General features: G+C 42.3%; 1 protein-coding gene across 3 annotated transcripts in view; it reads left to right on the forward strand.

Annotated features, from left to right (window-relative positions):
• rhbdd1 (rhomboid domain containing 1) overlaps positions 1 to 17,877 on the forward strand; it is a 29,697-nt gene that overhangs the window by 1,022 nt on the left and 10,798 nt on the right. For 2 of the 3 annotated variants that reach the window (XM_021587198.2, XM_021587199.2), the window contains exon 1: positions 16,200 to 16,437. The exons of the other annotated variant lie outside the window; for it this stretch is intronic. The gene's annotated coding sequence lies outside the window, so the exon portion shown is untranslated. Of the gene's footprint in view, positions 1 to 16,199; positions 16,438 to 17,877 lie in introns of those variants that run through there. 3 annotated transcript variants of the gene reach the window in all.

Genomic DNA, 17,877 nt, shown 5'->3' on the forward strand with positions numbered 1-17,877 from the left:
ATGAAAATGCCTCTTCTCCATTGTAGTGCACATACTGATACCACTAGTGCTGTTGTTCCTAGTAGGCTGTGTGCTAATAGGTGTGTATGCTGTGTATGAACAGTACCTCTCACTTGTTGCATGCTGCTTCTAATCTATGTACAGTTGATAACTGTACCCAAAGGCTGGTTGTTGTAAGGTATGACATTGCACATAACGCAGATGGCACTCCTGCCTCCCCATCTGTAACGTTGCATCAGTGAGCGTTACAGCTTCACTCATTTCATAGTCTTAACACCTGTACTCTAAGGACCCATACCAAAATGAAAATCCAGAAAGGAAGAAGTACACTACATGCCCAAAAGTAAGTGGACACCCCTTCAAATGAGTGGATTCGTCTATTTCCACCATACCCGTTACTGACGGGTGTATAAAATCACACACAACCATGCAATCTCCATAGACAAACATTGCCAGTAGAATGGCCCATACTGAAGAGCTCAGTGACTTTCAACGTGACACTGTCATAGGAAATGCGTTCTCGGCAATGATGAATCATGCTTCACCATCTGGTAGTCCAACAGACAAATCTGGGTTTGGAAGATGGCGGGAGAATGCTACCTGCCTGAATGCAGTGCCAACTGTAAAGTTTGGTGGAAGAGGAATAATGGTCTGGGGCTGTTTTTAATGGTTTCAAAGCCCTTCGTTCCAGTGAAGAGAAATCTTAACGCTACAGCATACATACATTCAAGACGATTCTGTGCTTCCAACTTAGTGGCAACAGTTTGGGGAAGGCTCTTCCCTGTTCCAGCATGACAATGACCCCATGTTCAAAGAGAGGTCCGTAGAGAAATGGTTTGTTGAGATTGGTGTGGAAGAATTTTACTGGCCAGCACAGAGCCCTGACCTCAACCCCATCGAACACCTTTGGGATGAATTGGAACGCCGACTACCCGACCTCACTAATGCTGTTGTGGCTGAATGGAAACAAGTCCCCGCAGTAATGTTCCAACATCTAGTGGAAAGCTTTCCCAGAAGAGTGGAGGCTGTTTTGGCAGCAAAGGGGGGGACCAACTCCATATTAATGCCCATGATTTTGGAATTAGATGTTTGACGAGCGTGGTGTATCAATATTGTCCCATATACCCACTATATTAACTAGGCCTAGTATACCTATTTAAGCTGCAGTGGGTAAATTAGTGTTCTACATTTCATTGGGTTACACCAAAAAAAAATCATGAGATATCTTTAGAGCTTTCTGTTTGTTGCTTTCTATCACCTGTTTTGCACCTTTTTGTAAGTTTAGTTTTATGACTGTTTTCCTCATTTAGGAGGCTTTGTAGTCACAGCAATATGTTCTAACTTATAAGGAAAAGGTTCTGAGCTGGACCCAAATCTATCACTAATATCCAACAACACCCCTAAGCTAGACTAGCCTACTTCAATACAGCTAACTAACCAAAAATACAGCAGGTGGTCCACCCAGTTCTAACTAGGGTATTTAGACAAAGTATTCCTACGGGTAATGTATGCCCATGGGCAACTTGGCTTGGTACCTCCTTTTCCCACCATCAAAGAAATAGTCAAACACCATAACCAAAACAATACTCACAGGTGAGGACAAAGTGACATGTAGTTGCAAAAACAAAAGACAGCTCAATCCAAAGAGAGATATAGAGAGAGCGAGAGACACAGAAATATTGAACCACAGTGGGGGGTCAAGACAGAGAGATTGAGCTCCAGAGGAAACAACTGAATGGGTTTTTAAACCAAGGGAAAGGGGATGTGATTGGGTAATGGAAACAGGAGGAGGTGTGTCTTCTGATTGATGACTGCATGGTGACTGATTGGGGAATGATGATTGCCACCTGTGAGGAGGGGAGGAGAGAAAAGAAATACACACACACACACACACAGGATACACACACACAGGATACCTGTATCCGTAACACTCCCACCCTTAAAAGAGCAACCCATGGTGATTGCGACCACAGTATTTACAAAACATACCAAAAATCACCACATTTACACACGAGACAAAGCATCTGCTAATATATTTTCAGAACCTTTTTTATGGAGGATCTCCAAATTATAATTTTGCACAATAAGCGCCCAATGCATAAGTCGCTGGTTCTTGTTGTACATCCGGTGGAGAAACACTACGGGGTTATGGTCAGTATATACGATTACTGGTAGGGCACTGGAACCAATATATACTTCAAAGTGTTGCAGAGATAACCACAAAGCAAGAGCTTCTTGTTCAACAGTTGCATAATTTGTCTGACATTTGTTACTTATGAGAAAAATAACAAACGGGATGATCCACTCCACTCTTGTCCTGCTGCAGTAGAACAGCACCAGCACCTCTGGCACTAGCATCTACCTCAAGTTTAAATGGTTGTTCACAATCCGGAGCAGCAAGTACAGGGGTATTACATAAGAGTGTTTTAGCAGATTCAAAGCTACCTGACAATCAGGGGACCACTCAAACGATCTTGCCGGACTGAGCAAATCGGTCAACTACTGCAGAGAAGTTCTTTACAGAAAATACGGTAGTAGCCAACCATCCCTAAAAAGCGGTGTAGCTCTCGTCTGGTGGTAGGTGTGGGAAATGCAGTTATGGCCAAAACCTTGGGATCAACAGGGCGCACCTGTCCATGGCCGACCTCATTACCGAGATAGGTAACAGTAGCCTTCCCAAACTCGCACTATGCCAAGTTTAGGGTTAGAGAAGCAGCTGCCAACCGTTCACATACTACCCTTAGAGAGTCAACATGATCTGACCACTCAGACGAATAAATCACTAGGTCATCAAGATATGCACTACAATTGGGAACACCAGCTAACACCACTGGGTTAACCAGTCGTTGGAAAGTGGCTGGTGCATTCCGCATCCCAAAAGCCATGACTGAGTACTGTAGGAAGTTGTCTGGGGTTACAAAGGCAGAAATCTCAGAAGTACGTGAGGTTAACGGAACCTGCCAGTAACCTTTTAAGAGGTTCAACTTAGTTATATAAGTAGCAGCACCAACAGTGTCGTCGATACAGTTGTCCAGTCTGGGTAACGAATCTATTATTGTGACAGAATTTACCTTTCGATAATCCGTTCATAACCTGGACGTACCGTCAAGTTTAGGAACCAGAATGCAAGGAGAACTCCAAGGGCTGGAACTTGGCGTAGCCAGGTCATTCTCCAACAAATATCTCACTTCATCCCTCATTATCTTCCGCTTAGAAGCATTGACACAATATGGTTGTTGCTTGATAGGGGCAGCATTTCCAACATTAATGTCATGTTCCAACACGTTTGTGCGAGTAGGAACGTCATTAAAAAGACGTGGAAAACTGTGTAGTAGTCTCACAATATCGTTGGCCTGTCCGTCCGTAAAAAATTAACCAGACCTGATTGGATAGACAGCAGCATTTCTGAGTTGGGAAATCTAACGCACTGCTGCTGAGTCTTGCGCAACTCCAATCCATCTCCATCAACATCATCAATAGGACAGCCCACTATCATAGCAGAAGAAGCAGAGGAGACAGCCTCTGTCCGCTGATTTTGAACTATCTAACTGGGTGATGGGTCGGGTGTGGTATGCTTTCAACATGTTAATGTGGCACACATGAGATTGGCCTTTTTTATCAGGAATTTGAAGCACAAAATCAGTTTCACTTAATTTATTTTCAATTAAATAAGGACCAGAGAAACAAGCCGACAGTGAAGATCCTGGAACAGGCAATAACACCAGTACTTGGTCACCTGGCTGTAGTGGACGAGAAACAGCCTGTTTATCATAGTGTCCTTTCATACTCCTCTGTGATGAAGACAGAGCTTCCTTTGCGAGAGCACATGCTTGGTGTAGCCGCTCACGAAAGCGATTAACGTAGTCAAACACATTCTCATCTCCTGTACACAACTCTTGGGACAAAAACTGTTCTTTAAGGACTTTCATTGGTCCTCTCACTGTGTGACCAAACACTAGTTCAGTCGGGCTGAACCCTAGGGACTCCTGTACAGTTTTACGAGCAGCAGACAAAACTAGAGGAACTCCCTCATCCCAATCTTTCTCAGATTCCAAACAATATTTACGTAGCATAGACTTCAGTGTCTGATGCCATCCTTTCAAGCGCACCCTGAGACTCTGGGGTATATGCGCTTGCCACACGGTGTGTAATTGACAAGGATTTTAACACCTGTTTGAAGAGCTTTGATAGGATATTGGTACCTTGATCACTTTGTACCACCTTAGGTAACCCGAATGTTGTGAAGAATTTAATTAAGGCTTTACTCACTACCGGAGCTGTAATCCTTTGCAGAGGAATGGCCTCGGAGTATCTTGTTGCCATACACATAATCGTTAACAGAAACTGGTTACCCGATTTTGTCTTCGGTAACGGTCCAACACAACCAACACATGTTCGAATGGTTCACCTATGACAGGTATTGGAGAAAGAGGAGCGGGAGGAATAACCTGATTTGGTTTTCCTGTTATCTGACATGTGTGGCATGTTTGACAAAACTGAGCCAGATCTTGTTTTAAACCTGGCCAAAAGAAATGTCGAAGGATCCGATCATAAGTCTTGGTGATTCCTAAAATGACCAGACCACTGGTGATCATGAGCAAGGAATAACATATTTTGTCGTAGGATCACTATTTGGTAAACAGCATTCCGATCTCCACCCGCGTCAACATGGGATGTACATTTATGCATGAGGAGATTACCATCAATGAAGTAAGCCACGTTCTTCTTCTTTACATCTTCTAATGAGACAACACTAGAAAAACATTTGTTGTCAACCTTTTGGTTAGCAATCAGCTGCTCACGAGTGACTGGTAACTGTATTGCATCAGCAATAAGTTCAACATACTTTGATTCTTTTCTGGGCTGTTTGTCAGAGGTGATCAGCTTCCCAGAGGTAGCACACAACCCATCCTCTTGATCAACCTCTTTGAACAGAACAGGGTTCGACAAATCTATCACATCACCCACTTGTCATGTCTGAGCACGAGTGACAGCACAAGCGGGGAACACATGTGGATAACTCTGTGCCAGCTCATTGGAGAGAGAGTGGTCACTTTTATCCATTACTTCCAATACAGGTACTACCTTTCTTCCGGCAATATCGTTACCCATTATAAAGGTCACACCTTTTACTGGCAACATAGGACGTACCCCCACTCTGAATATTCCACTGATTAACTCAGTGTACTTTCACAAAGTGCAATGGCACTGAGACAAAACCCATTTCAATACCCTGAACTAACACACTGGAACCACAGTATGTATCGTCGGGTAAGGGCAACACATCAGACAATATAAATGACTGAGCCGCACCAGTATCTCTAAGGATTTTAACCGGACGCTGAGACGCGTCGTCATTCGTTATGGGCACAAACCCCTCGAAAATGAACAGTTCATAACTGCTGTCGGGGACTGGGTCTTACAAACTACAGTTACCCTGAGGCACCTGTTTAGTTTCAGACCTCACAACCGTAGGAATTAGACCAACACCTGTTGGCGGCTTGGCACGAATAGGCATCCCTTGTTTGTGTTTTAGCAGGAAGCAATCATTAATCATATGTCCCACCTTATGGCAATAGAAACAGAGACGCTAATTTTTCTGGCGTGCTTGATATACTGCTAGCCGACTAGGGCTAAAAGTAGGCAACTCAGTGGCTCTACTCTCAGTTTGAGCCGAAAACACGCTCTTGTGCGTCAACACAAACTCGTCTGCCAACACAGATGCTTCTGACAGGGAGGATACTTTCTGTTATTTTAGGTAAACTACAATGCGTTTGGGTAAGCAATTTTTAAACTTGTTTACCCGACCAAGTGACATCTCACCTATGATCAGGCTGTGCCCGCTGTCTGCCAGTTCAGATGCGGGAGGGGTTCACCAACACAGCTGATATAACCTAGAGGATTTAGGAAGAAGGGGGAGAGGGATTAAGTGAAGGAGAGAGACTGTTATTGAGAAAATAATGTAGTTAAAGAGACTGTGTTCAACAGGAATCTGTGTGTGTGTAGTCTCACCTGGTGGCTACAAAGTACTTTGTGCTGAAAAACAGACATGAGGACAAACAATAGAAGATAATATCATTATTAGACTTTTACATGACCAGATCATTGTGAATTACTAAAGTATAATATCCCTTATAACAAATCATGTGTAGCATGTGACAATATCAGGATCAAATCAAGGATAGCGTCACAAATGAATACATAAATACCACTTGAAGTTTGATGATTACTTGACCATTTGAATCAGCTATGTAGGCAAAAACAAAATGTGCACCCCAGGACCAGGGCTGAGAACTGCTGCTCTTCATTGGGACCTCTTCATCTGCAGACAGGCTTTCACAGCTCTCTGTATCTGATGACAGAAAAGCTCACAAGAAATGGACTTCATTATACTCAAATTAGACAGCACTGAATATGATGTGCTCTGTCCTCACTTCTAAGGACTGGAGCTACACAAAAGTACTTGCTCTATCCAGAAAAGCCTACTCTCTCACTTAGACAACTGGGCCTGCTATCCTTTCACCCTCCTCCGTGGCTGTTAGCTAGCTACCTACACATGTATTTTACAGTGTTAAATATATCAACATAGCTATCTAATATGAAGTAACTGGTCAAATGTAATTAACTTAGCTAGCTATCTATACAGTATGTAAACTAGCTAGATACGTTAGCAGCTCATTTGAGTTAAAATGCACTGTAGCAAGTTGCTGTAGCATTGTATTTTTACATTTTGTTGAAATGTATTTACTTTTTGCTTGTGAATAACCAGACCTTCAAACAAACTTGCTATGCTGAATTCTTGATGCACAACGAATAGGCTGCCATATCCACAAGCAAGACACTCAGGCGGAACATTACATTTTGAAGAGGAACGAGATGGGCATAAAAATCCAGGCTATTTAACAAGTGGAAAAAGTATTACTATTATTAACCCTGCATTTTAATAAATAAAAGCCTCTCAGATATTCTGTGTTTCGATAGTTGGAGACATTTTGTTTTTCACAAGTGTACTGTAGCAGGCTGTGTATTCTGCAAACGTTTCTAGGGTGGGCTATTAGCTGAACAATTCAACGTTTACTAAAGAATTGTCTAATAGCTGAGCTAGGAGTGAAAAAAAAAACTCCCCAACTTGCAACAAATAATTTGTTTAGACCTTTCTAAGGCACTGCATCTCAGTCCCTGGTTCGAATACAGGCTGTATCACATCCGACCATCGGGCGGCGCACAATTTGCCCATCTTCATCTGGATTTGGCCGGGGTAGACCGTCATTGTAAATAAGAATTTGTTTTTTTGAAAACAAAATAATCGCAACAACATCGTTATATATAGCCTTCTGTATATAGCCTTATGTGGACGTCTATTTCAGCACTGCTGCTCTGAGACAAGCATGGAGAAACGAAAATGTTCAATTATATTCCATTAAATTCTAAGATATATGTGTTGACTGAATATAAGCAAATGATGTCTGCTAAATAATCAAGTCAGGTTTCTGCAGAAATAAATCATTCAAAACAACAAACTGTCTTTATTTAAAAATTAGTGAGAATGTCTCACCCCAGAATTGCCTTTTTCTCTCTCACTCCAGACTAAATGAAAACGAAATCTCCAAAATATCATTACTTTTTAAACAAAGCGATTATTATTATTAATTAATTTCCAATTATATAAAAGCCCCTTAGATATTCTCAGGTATTCTCACATAATCCTAATGGAAAATGGCCCTTAGATATTAATTTAGAATAATTATTGGCAGAGAGTGATGTCATTGAACAAAATATTTGTAGATATACTGTAGGCCTACGAATTTTTGCACCAACTTTGAGAGAAACTTTTTGTGCATATGGAACATTTCTGAGTGTTTTATTTCAGCTCATGAAACATGGGATCAACACTTTACTGTTGCGTTTATATTTTATATTTAATCCCAAAAAATTGAAATTAATAAATTTCCGAACAAGCAAGGTCAGAGTCTGGAATATAAATATATTGTGTGTGTATTGCTAGATATTACTGCACTGTTGGACCTACAACATACAAGCATTTCGCTGCATCTGCAATATCTGTGTACGTAACCAATACACTTTGTGATTTGATTGAACTGCTTCAATGTACTTTGAAGATGGCCAATGTGCTGAGTTGTGTGTGTGTCCTATCCTAGCACAGTAAGGATGTGGTTGAGATTTTACTGTCCGTGTTTTGTATACTTATATAAGTCAATGGTGTGTACTGTAAAGTGAGAGTCCGTATCATTACACATTGTGTCAGTTGTCTGGGTCAGTGGTGTCATGACATTGGCCTCTTTGGGTATAGCAAGCCCCACCCCCCTCTCCCTGCCTCCCCCATGCCTCCTTCAACTAGGTTGCTGTGGTCAGAGAGACGTCGTAAATTCCTGAAGATCTCCTCATGGACACACAGCATAGAGAGAGTAGATTTTCATGGAGAACAAAGGAATTCCTTCCACCTCACAGAACTTGAGGTATGAACAACTTTCATGTTCCGGAGAAAGTATAAAAGATCGGTGAAGAATCCAGCTACGAACTGGTCCGTTTGTCACAACTTGGGGAAGCTCATGGGAGACGGTGTGGCCACATTACCATAATGCTGTTTATGTAATAGCCTCAGATATGAGGTTTACATCTAATTGTTGTATAAGATGAATGAGTGAGTATGATACTGTTTGTATAATTGTGTAATATGATTTTGGACTGTTTAATGAAGAAAAATACAATTCCCTTTTGATTTGAACTAAATCAGAGGACCGCCCCTGGGCCCAGTTTGGGTCAGACATCCTGGGACGGCCCTTTTCGGCCCTTCCGAATAAAACCCCCACTCGGGTTTTCGATCAGCAGACCGAGCTTACCTCAATTACAAGATGGCTAAAGGTTGCAGACCATGTTCTTCTCCATTAGGAGGGACAAAGGTTGTAGACCATTGCTGAATCTTTTAACCATACCACGTGGTTAAACTCTTAGACCAGGGGTGTCAAAGTCAAATGGACGGAGGGCCAAATAAAAAAATCAGCTACAAGACGAGGGCCGGACTGTTCGAATGTTCATTGAAAAATTTTTAAATGACGCATATAGTCTAGTGAACCTAATTGAACCTACTGAAAACCTAACAAATATATTACAATATGATCAGATAAATAAAGCAATATTTTCTTATGGCTCTGTCAGTAATCTTTAATTTTCAACAGACACAAAAGACAAATTTCCTTTATATAAATATCCCCATAACATGAACATTAAATGAAAGAAACCGGTATTCAAGGCACCATCAGTAGACTATATTTTCTATTTTAGCAAAAGTGGGCTAAATTTACTTCAAAGAAAAAACAATAATAGCAATTTTCTATCATCCACTCAACTGAAATATTTTTAAAATATAATTGGATTGAAATACAAAAAAATAAAGTGCAAAAATCTATTAATCAAAAACAACACTTTGTTTAAGGAGAAGTAACATGCAGTGAAAACAAATATTAAATTTTAACTTTTAAACTTGAACTGAGTAAAAACTCTAAATATGTGATTGCACAGTAATGTTCACTTGTTTGAGGTTGAGGGTGATACTTGGTGGTGTCCCATCTTTTCCACAAGTTCATCAATGTTCGGGGTAAGGCTCTGAGCTGAAGAAATCCTCAGAATTGAGTGGAGGTGTTCAGCAGTAAGTCGACTTCTGTGTGATGTTTTGTTCAGGTTCATCAAAGAAAACAGTTGTTCACACAGGTATGTGCTGCCAAACATAGACAACGTTTGAGCAGCCTGGATGCGCAGCTGGGGCATTGTGCCGGGGAGGAAACGGGCGAACTCCGCAGCACCCACTGCCGCATATTTTGCCCTCAGTGCATCATTGCATTGGAGGTCAATCAACTCCATTTGGAGGTTTGGTGGTGAGCTTTCCACGTCAACAGCAAATGGGTTACCGAGCAGTTCCAACCTGCTTTTTTGTGCTTCAAAGTCAGCAAATCGGCGTCGAAAGTCAGCGGCAAGCATACCTATTTTATCAGCCAACTGTGTGCTCGGGAACGCACTGGTAGAGAGCTTCTCTTTCATGGTCTGGCAGCTGGGAAAGTGGCTCAAATTTTCTTTCCGCATCTGCGTCTCCCACAGAGTCAGTTTGGTTTTAAATGCCTTCACTGTACTGTACATATCAGAGATGACACGATCCCGACCCTGCAGCTGCAAGTTTATTGCATTCAGATGACTCGTAATGTCACACAGAAAAGCCATTTCACACAGAAACATTTCGTCTCGGAGTTGTGTTGTGTCTTTCCCTTTGCTGTCCAAGAACAGACAAATCTCCTCACGAAGCTCGAAACATCTTTGAAGCACCTTTCCCTGGCTTAGCCATCGCACCTCTGTGTGATAAGGCAAATCACCATGCTCCGTTTCTAACTCCGTCAGAAATGCCTTGAACTGGCGGTGATTCAAACCTTTGGCTCTGATAAAGTTAACTGTGCGCGTGATGATGCTCATTACATGCTCCATTTTCAAGGCTTTACCGCACAACGCTTCCTGGTGTATGATACAATGATAAGCTGTCAGCTCACCTGTCGCGTTTTCCTCTTGCATCTTTTCCCGTATCTTCGCCACCAGTCCGCTCCTGTGTCCACACATCGCAGGTGCTCCGTCGGTTGTCAAACCCACGAGTTTTTCCCAAGGCAGCTCCATCTCATTTACACATCTTGACACCTCTTCATACAAATCATGCCCCGTAGTTGTGCCATGCATAGGACGTAAAGCCAAAAACTCCTCTGTCACGCTTAGGTTGGAGTCCACTCCGCGGATGAAAATTGACAACTGGGCAATGTCAGAAATGTCGGTGCTCTCATCCACAGCCAAGGAATATGCAATAAAATATTTTCCCTTTTTCACAAGCTGCTCTTTTAGATTGATGGACAACTGGTCTACTCTCTCGGCAATGGTGTTTCTGCTCAGACTCACATTTAAAAAGAGTTGCCTTTTTTCTGGGCAAACTTCGTCACAAACTTTAATCATGCAGTTTTTGATGAAATCCCCCTCCGTAAATGGCCGGGCTGATTTAGCGATCTCTTCTGCCAAAATAAAACTGGCCTTGACAGCAGCCTGGCCTTTGAGGCCTCGTTTTAATTCCTCTGCCTTTTGTAGCCTTTGTTCCATGTCCATATTCTTGTTTTTGTCCGCGTGTTTCGTTTCATAATGTCGTCTCAGATTATACTCTTTCAGTACCGCCACACTTTCTCCACACAGAAGACACACAGGTTTTCCAGCTACCTTCGTGAACATATACTCCGACTCCCACCTTGTTTGAAACCCCCGGTTCTCAGTATCCACCTTCCGTTTTGCCATTTTTGATGGGTATCTGAAAGTTAATTTTACTGTGATGCTGACGACTGCTGTGCCAATAAATATTGAAATGAAGCAGCCTACTGCTCGGTGCGTCACCTTTGCATTGTGGGAAATGTAGTATTGGTGCGTGTAAAAGATCTGCGGGCTGCCGGCTTGCTGCGGGCCGGTTCTAATAATAAATCAAGATCATCCCAGGGGCCGTAAAAAACCTTCTTGCGGGCCGGATGTGGCCCGCGGGCCTTGACTCTGACATATGTGTCTTAGACTATCGATACCGACAGAATAAGAACAAGTCTTTGATATTAATTACTAGTCTGCAGCTAGGAATTCGGTATCATTGAACGCTAAGAACGACAACCGCCGAACCACCATTCTATAATGAAACTAATGAATGTCACTCTGAACTATTCCCTCTAACCACAACTGAGAGAGAGAGGGAGAGAGACAGACAATTCTACAAAAGAAACACACTTTTCACCAGCGATCAAGACGACACACTGAGCGTAAATATATATTGATTGCAATTGTTCCCGAATGAGTGAGCGTTCATGTGTAAAGGATTAGCATTTCAATTGTTATAATTATCACTCTGTAGTGACTTCTTAGTCGACCCCCACTTAGCCTTTTGTCTAACGAGCCGCCATGCCGGTTTAGCTCACTAGGGCATATTCTCCTATCATTTCATGTAACCATATTTACTGTTTGTTTATGCATTTCTGTGAATTACTTAGTTAGTAATAAATAAATGATTTAAGACAATTGATGTATGGATGACTCATATTCAAGACTGGGTTCGTGCAGACAACCAACAATTTACGACGTTTGGAATGAGACTAACGTGTGTTAAGTAAATAATTCATTAATTCGAAGACTAATTGATCAGATAAAATATCTGAACATTTATTTTAGGAAATTATATCTTTGTAATCTGAATATTTTTCCTTGGTGCCCCGACTTCCTAGTTAATTAGTTACGTGATTAATCAGTTGATCGCGTAATACTAATTACAGAGAATCTTTGATAAAAACTATGTCTTCAGTTTAATGATAGTAAAGACACGACAGTGGTGTGTGTGTGCATTCACATGAGTGTGCTGGTGTGTGTGTGTGTGTGTGTATATTAAATGTTATTGGTCGCATACACATATTTAGCAGACATTATTCATTCCCTTAAATGCATGCGTGTGCCAGTCTGTTTGTCCGTGTCCGTGCACATGAGTGTATGTGGTTGGGGACAGGGGAAGTGCTCACACATTGGCCATTGAGCGGTGATCTCATTGTTCCGGAATGATTATCCCTGGGCCTAAGGGGAGGGGTCTTGTCAGGACAGGTTCTGAATTAAGATTTTCATGTGTTGTAGTCCATCGCTATCTTCTCTGCTTTGAAAACAGTCTGACAGACAGCAGGACGGATGGACAGACAGACACAGTTGGAACGAGGCCTACTGCCTGCTGTGCCAAATGGCCATACTCACACACACACACATGCACACTCTTGTACATGCACACTCATGCTCTTTCTTTCAAATGCATGCAGGCATATATACACACACATCATGAGAGTCAATAAAGAACATGTAGGTAGGAGGGGTTATGTTGATGTTTTTGTACACAATAGCTACGATGCATTCGAAAAGTATTCAGACCCCTTGTCTTTTTCCACATCTTATGTTACAGTCTTATTTTAAAATTGATTAAATAGCTTTTCTCTCATCAGTCTACACACAATACCTCAATGACAAAGCAAAATCAGGTATTTAGAAATGTTAGCAAATTTATAAAATGAAAAAGTATTCAGACCCTTTACTCAGTACTTTGTTGAAGCACCTTTGGTTGCGATTACATCCTCAAATCTTCTTGGGTATGACGCTACAAGCTTGGCACACCTGTATTTGGGGAGTTTCTCCTCTTATTCTGTGCAGATCCTCTCAAGTTCTGTCAGATTAGTTGGGACGTGTCTGCTATTTTCAGGTCTCTCCAGAGATGTTCGATCAGGTTCAAGTACGGGCTCTGGCTGGGCCACTCAAGGACATTCAGAGACTTGTCCCAAAGCCACTCCTGCGTTGTCTTGAGTGTGTGCTTTGGGTCATTGTCCTGTTTGGAAGGTGAATCTTCGCCCCAGTCTGAGGTCCTGACCGCTCTGGAGCAGGATTTCATCAAGGATCTCTTTCTGCACTTTGCTCTTTTCATCTTTCCCTCGATCCTGACTAGTCCCCACAGCATGATGCTGCCACCACCATGTTTCACCGTAGGGATGGGGTCAGGTTTCCTCCAGACATTACGCTTGGCATTCCGGCCAAAGAGTTCCATCCTGGTTTCATCAGACCAGAGAATCTTGTTTCTCATGGTCTGAGAGTCTTTTAGGTGCCTTTTGGCAAACTCCAAGCAGGCTGTCATGTGCTTTTCAAATCAAATCAAATCAAATTGTATTTGTCACATACACATGGTTAGCAGATGTTAAAATGCGAGTGTAGCGACATGCTTGTGCTTCTAGTTCCGACAATGCAGTAATAACCAACGAGTAATCTAACTAACAATTCCAAAACTACTACCTTATACACACAAGTGTAAAGGGATAAAGAATTTGTACATAAAGATATATGAATGAGTGATGGTACAGAGCGGCATAGGCAAGATGCAGTAGATGGTATCGAGTACAGTATATACATATGAGAAGGGTATGTAAACAAAGTGGCATAGTTTAAAGTGGCTAGTGATACATGTATTACATAAAGATGCAGTAGATGATATAGAGTACAGTATATATGTATACATATGAGATGAATAATGTAGGGTATGTAAACATTATATTAAGTAGCATTGTTTAAAGTGGCTAGTGATATATTCAATTCCCATCAATTCCCATCAATTCCCATTATTAAAGTGGCTGGAGTTGAGTCAGTGTGTTGGCAGCAGCCACTCAATGTTAGTGGTGGCTGTTTAACAGTCTGATGGCCTTGAGATAGAAGCTGTTTTTCAGTCTCTCGGTCCCAGCTTTGATGCACCTGTACTGACCTCGCCTTCTGGATGATAGCGGGGTGAACAGGCAATGGCTCGGGTGGTTGTTGTCCTTGATGATCTTTATGGCCTTCCTGTGACATCGGGTGGTGTAGGTGTCCTGGAGGGCAGGTAGTTTGCCCCCGGTGATGCGTTGTGCAGACCTCACTACCCTCTGGAGAGCCTTACGGTTGTGGGCGGAGCAGTTGCCGTACCAGGCGGTGATACAGCCCGACAGGATGCTCTCGATTGTGCATCTGTAGAAGTTTCTGAGTGCTTTTGGTGACAAGCCAAATTTCTTCAGCCTCCTGAGGTTGAAGAGGCGCTGCTGCGCCTTCTTCACGATGCTGTCTGTGTGGGTGGACCAATTCAGTTTGTCTGTGATGTGTACGCCGAGGAACTTAAAACTTACTACCCTCTCCACCATCGATGTGGATAGGGGGGTGTTCCCTCTGCTGTTTCCTGAAGTCCACAATCATCTCCTTAGTTTTGTTGATGTTGAGTGTGCGGTTATTTTCCTGACACCACACTCCGAGGGTCCTCACCTCCTCCCTGTACCGTCTCATCGTTGTTGGTAATCAAGCCTACCACTGTTGTGTCGTCCGCAAACTTGATGATTGAGTTGGAGGCGTGCGTGGCCATGCAGTCGTGGGTGAACAGGGAGTACAGGAGAGGGCTCAGAACGCACCCTTGTGGGGCCCCAGTGTTGAGGATCAGCGGGGTGGAGATGTTGTTACCTACCCTCACCACCTGGGTGCGGCCCGTCAGGAAGTCCAGTACCCAGTTGCACAGAGCGGGGTCGAGACCCGGGGTCGAGACCCAGGAGTTTGGAGGGTACTATGGTGTTAAATGCTGGGTACTATGGTGTTAAATGCTGAGCTGTAGTTGATGAACAGCATTCTCACATAGGTATTCCTTTTTACTGAGGAGTGGCTTCCTTCTGGCCACTCTTCCATAAAGGCCTGATTGGTGGAGTGCTGCAGAGTTGGAAGAACCTTCCAGAAGGACAACCATCTTCACAGAGGAACTCTGGAGCTCTGTCAGGGTGACCATCAGGTTCTTGTTCACCTCCCTGACCAAGGCCCTTCTCCCCGTTTGGCCGGGCGGCCAGCTCTAGGAAGAGTCTTGGTGGTTCCAAACTACTTCCATTTAAGAATGATGGAGGCCACTGTGTTCTTGGGGACCTTCAATGCTGCAGAAATGTTTTGGTACCCTTCCCCAGATCTGTGCCTCGACACAATTCTACGGACAACTCCTTTGACCTCATGGCCTGTTTTTTGCTCTGACATGCACTGTCAACTTTTATATAGACAGTTGTGACATGTCCAATCTATTGAAATTACCACAGGTCGACTCCATATGCACATCTCAAGGATGATCAATGGAAACAGGATATTTTCTGAGCTCAATTTAGAGTCTCATAGCGAAGGGTCTGAATACTTATGTGAATAAGGTATTTCTGTATTTTTTTATTTTTATAAATTAACAAAAATGTCTAAAATATATTTTATCAATTTTAGAAAAAGGCTATAACTATCAAAATGTGGAAAAGTCAAGGGGTCTGAATACTTTGAACAACGAACACAAGATGATACAAAAAGCTATGCAAACACAACTTACATATATATATATATTTTTTTTTAAACATTTTCATCAGTACATTATTTTTCTTAACCTTTACTTTGACAGGGAAGTGAAACGCATAGAGATACAAAATAATGGGGGAAAAGTGAGTGCGTACGTGGCGTGCTAATACACTGTGGTCAGATGCTGCTATTGTGGTGCGATAATGGTAATGCACTGAACTTTCACACACTGGAAACCAAACGGAAGCAAACGGGGAGGGACTAATGTCAACTTGTCCAATAAGAAACGCTCGTTTTCGTTACGAAACGTTTTATTATGATCTGTACAGTGTGCACCAAACGAATCTGTTATCATCACTTGGTCTATTCACCTGACATTTCATGAAAAGTTTACCGTGTATGATTAAGTGTAGGTAAACACCAATATCCCTTAATCGTCTTTAATAAGTGTTTTTGTCGGCCAGAAGACAGAGAGACCAACAATACCAGCGATATATTCAAATACTGTCTGCGCGGTACCAGGAAGTAAGTTACAATTTTGGGGCTAAATCAACCAGCTATAAACCTAAACGTTATGTGTCTGTCATTTGAGATTGAATATCAAAGTCTGTTTTTTGTTGGCTCCAGTATGAAAGCTAGCTAACTATATTCTTTACATTTTGACATTTGTTTTGTGTTTATTGCTCTGCTTTCTGACAGTTTTAAGGCGGAATGTAGGCCTAATCTTAGCCTAGGAAGCCGATAGTGCAGATCTAGACCCCATCGTCTAAACTCGATGTGCATTCCAGGTAATAAATAGACTCATGTCCCCAGTGGACCGGCTCCTACATAAAGCATCCTCCATTCAGGCCACAAAGGCATCGTTTTCCTCCTTAAAGATGCACATTGCAGAAATCGCGATGCCATTTCCTGGCTGCTAAAATTAAAATAGTTTCCACTATATTTGCTTGTTTTGTCACATACTGAAATTAGTCAGAATCCTTGTACCGTGTAAACCGCTGTGAAATATATTTAACCAAAACTATTGTATTTGAAGCTGGTGTACCAACCCGAAAGTAAGACGCAAAAAATAAACCTAAAAACGGGAAGCATAAAAATAGCCCACATACAGTAGTAGGAAAATGTATGCACTCACTACTGTAAGTCGTTCTGGATAAGAGCTTCTGCTAAATGTAAAATACAACATATCTATCGTTTCTTAGACTTTGTTTCAATAAGATTGGCAAATCTATAACATGTGAATGTTGTCAGGTCAACCAAAAAGTTACATATTGTAGCTTTAGTGGAGAGAAGGTGGGAAAATATTCCTCTCACTTTCAGATTTTGTGTATCATCAGAAAGTAACTATCATTCCTTAGCCACTCTAGCATCATGGTAAAAATTGTGATTTACAAAGAATGTATGCATAGTTTCCTCATTTTTTTCTTTCTGCTTTCTCACTATTAACAATAAGGAGGAAAATGCTACTTTTAGATTTCCCTTGAATGGAACGAAGGGGCCTAGCCCGAACCATGAAATACAGCCATAGACCATTGTTCCTCCTCCACCAAACTTTACAGTGGCCACTGCATTCAGGCAGGTAGTGTTCTCCTGGCATCCGCCAAACCCAGATTTGTCCGTCGGACTGCCAGACGGTGAACCGTGATTCATCACACTAGAGAACGTGTTTCCACTGCTCCAGAGTCCAATTGTGGCGAGCTTAACACCACTCCAGCCGATGCTTAGCATTGTGCATGATGATCTTAGGCTTGTGTGCGGCTGCTCGGCCATGGAAACCCATTTCATGAAACTCCCGACAAACAGTTCTTGTGCTTTTGCATCCAGAGGCAGTTTGGAACTCTGTAGTGAGTGTTGCAACCGAGGACAGACAATTTTCACACGCTAAGCGCTTCAGTGCTCAGCGGTCCCATTCTGTGAGCTTGTGTGGTCTACCACTTTGAGGCTGAGCCGTTGTTCCTCCTAGAC

This window comes from Oncorhynchus mykiss, chromosome 27, assembly GCF_013265735.2.
Source record: "Oncorhynchus mykiss isolate Arlee chromosome 27, USDA_OmykA_1.1, whole genome shotgun sequence".
NCBI classification, from domain to species: Eukaryota; Metazoa; Chordata; class Actinopteri; order Salmoniformes; family Salmonidae; genus Oncorhynchus; species Oncorhynchus mykiss.